The 3,221-nt window shown below is 35.1% G+C and overlaps 1 protein-coding gene across 5 annotated transcripts in view; it reads left to right on the top strand.

The window, feature by feature from the left end:
* LOC106876860 (myb-like protein Q) overlaps positions 1–3,221 on the top strand; it is a 69,784-nt gene that overhangs the window by 62,208 nt on the left and 4,355 nt on the right. Inside the window, exon 1 of one of the 5 annotated variants that reach the window (XM_052973190.1) lies at positions 1,807–2,080. The exons of the other annotated variants lie outside the window; for them this stretch is intronic. The gene's annotated coding sequence lies outside the window, so the exon portion shown is untranslated. Of the gene's footprint in view, positions 1–1,806; positions 2,081–3,221 lie in introns of those variants that run through there. 5 annotated transcript variants of the gene reach the window in all.

Genomic DNA, 3,221 nt, shown 5'->3' with positions numbered 1-3,221 from the left:
TTCCAGGGAACCCCACTTGAGAAGCACTGCTCTAACCCATAAGGCATGTCCCTTCACATATATATATGTATGTGTGTGTGTGTGTACACAGAAGGATGCCCTCAGGACACTGAACCTTTCAGAGAGGATGACAAAGGACCAAGATATTATTTTTTAATCATATACTCTTTTATGTTTTGCTTGTTTCAGTCATTGCACTGAGGCCATGCTGGAGCACTGCCTTGAAGACTTTTTAGTTGTTTGAATCAATCCCACATATGTAATTGATAGGCTTCTCTTAAGGGGGGGGGGTGTATATGAGTGTAGGGAAAGGCATATGACCTAGTGGTTAGGGGTTGCACTTGTTATCATAAGATCATGGTGTATTTTAGGTGCAGGTGTAGCTGTGTGGTAAGAAGTTTGCTTCTCAGTCACATAGTTTTGGGTTCAATCCCACTGCATGACACCTTGGGCAAGTGTCTGCTACTACAGCCTCAGGCCAACCAAAGCTTTGTGAGTGGATTTGGTAGATGGAAACTGAAGTCCTTTGTGTGAGTTGTCCCCCGTCTCTGCTTGACAACTGGTGTTGCTGTGTTTACATCCCTGTAACTTAGTGGTTTGGCAAAAGAAACTGATAGGATAAGTAGCAGGCTTTAAAAAAAAAAAAGTACTGGGGTTGATTCATTTGACTAAAAATTCTCGAAGGTGATGCCCCAGCGTGACCACAGTCTAATGACTGAAACATGTAAAAGGTAAAATGTAAAACATTTAACTTCATGTTGCTGCACCTCTCCATTCAGGTGTAAATGAGTTCCATGAACATATGGGAAGTTAATGTTACAATGAACTGGCATCCTATTCGGATGCAGGGGGTGGGTGGGATGTATTGTAACCCCAGTCACTTATATGCCATAAAAACCCAGTTAAGGTCTGACGTTATGAATTCTAGGGCTTATGACAGACCCCTAATATGGGTGTAGGGGTAACTAAAATGCTATCGGTTGCATCGGTGAAGTGAACAACTTCAACCAGGAATTGAATCCAGGCTTGCAACTTGATACTTTGTTGGCCTCTAACTGACACGTCACAACACCCACGGTTATTTTTTATGCTGTCTTGGCTTACCGAACACCTGGTTTTATTAATGTCAGGTGTTTGATAAACCTAGTTTTGTTATAATAAGCCATGGAGGTGTGAATGTTTTGGCTTTTATCTCAGAGAGAGAGAGATCAGTCCTGAACCATCATATTCCTCTTTTCTTACCACACAACAAATTTATCTAAACTCATGAACTTTACTACATAATTTATGCCAATGCAGGTAACTACTAATTTCCTTAATATCTGTTTTTTTACCAGGTTTAATATTAATGAAATCAATATTAAGATTTATTCTGTCATTGGGAAGAGAGAGGGAGAAGTATTAAGAGGAACAGTAGACAAGTCTTTTCTTTGGATGAAAACATTTTATTTGACAAACATTAACCCTTTAGCATTTAAATCGGCCAAATCCAGCCCAAATATTCTGGTTATTTTTATGTTCAAACTGACCAGAACCAGCTTCTCACATCTACCTTATAATGTCATTCTAAAAAATAAACAATCACATCATTGAAATCTTGAAGTGGTGAGATAATGCATGATTAATTCAAAACAATGTGAATAAATAAGCATTACGTTTGACAGTAATCTGAATGCTGAAGGGTTAATATTAATTCAAGATTTGTTTTGCTGTCTTTGTGTTGAGAGAGGTGTGTTAAAAAGAACAATAGATGTGTCTTTTTCTTAAATGAAAATATTTTGACAACATTAAAGGGAATAACTGGGTCACAACTGACTACAAGGAAACAGCACAGCAATGGTGGTACAGCAAAGTATAGTCGCTCTTCAAATATAACATTCAAAAGGCAAATATCTTAATCGTGTGTGTACGTGAGATCAAGTATCAGAAAGCTTACTGTGTCTGAGACAGAAAAATAATGTGTGAGAGATGTTCTTCATTTTCGAGTTGAGCATAACATGCTGGAAGAAGACAAGCTCTGAAATGATGACATGAAAATGTTTCATATTTACATTGTGGAAAGGGCTCAGAAGAGAAACTGGTGAGTAGCTTACTGATTGGTCAGTTTGAGCCAATCAAAATAATGAGTCAGGCTGTTTGGTTAATTTTGGTGTGGATTTTTATACAAAATACATTTTGGCCAATCAGAATGTATTTTAGCAATTTTTGGCTGTTCTCTGCCATAGCTGTAACTTATAATCAATAGAATCATAGCTGATAAGTACACTGGCCGGACAAAACCATATTAACTGCTCGCCTTTATTTTCTTGTAGTTATAGTATATATGTGGTGCAGAGACAAACGGAAGCAAGAATGGAAGTCTAGTGGTTGTAGAATATGCTTACACATGTTATGTGGCAAGTGAAGCCTTTAATATGTAAATTTAGATTACAAGTGTCCTATTTATTACATCGGAATGTCGAATATGTTTCACTGTTATTCATTCTCTGTTGTAATTAAATTACAATACTTGCTTACCTAATGTATTCATTATCATTCCACTTATACTATCTTGCCAACAGATTCCTTATATTTCCAGTGTAAATAAATATTGTCATTGACTATGTATAATAATAATAATAAGAAGAAGAAGAAGAAATAATTAATAACTGTTGAAAAGAGATATTTTTCTTTCTGATGCAATTTTATTTAACTCAAGACTTCGTTTACAGACACTGTATATTATCTGACCCACATCTACTTTTACATCACGCTGCATGTTATGCAAGCCATATCTACATTTACAATATATAAACTATGTATTATTGTACCCATTTCTAATTTACAATCACAATCTTCACTTACATACAGAATATGTCATCTCACCCATCTGTACATTTACGCATGTTACCTAACACGTCTTATTTACACATACACATACTCTATATTTTATGTAACTCATGTCTAAGTTTACACAAACACACTCACTACATACTCTAACCTACATGTAAGTTTACACATACTGTACTATCCAATCCATGTCTACTTTCACAGTTATTTGGTTGTCTTAGTAATGTCTATATTTATTTCCACTTTATTCCATCAAACCTATGCTAACATGTACATGCAGTACTATATTTCATATAACCCATGCTTTACATATACACACTATATGTTATCTTACCATATATATACATATATATATATATATATATATATATATATATATATATATATATATA

Source organism: Octopus bimaculoides, chromosome 15 (genome assembly GCF_001194135.2).
Source record: "Octopus bimaculoides isolate UCB-OBI-ISO-001 chromosome 15, ASM119413v2, whole genome shotgun sequence".
NCBI lineage: Eukaryota > Metazoa > Mollusca > Cephalopoda > Octopoda > Octopodidae > Octopus > Octopus bimaculoides.
This window is presented reverse-complemented; position numbering and strand designations above follow the sequence as displayed.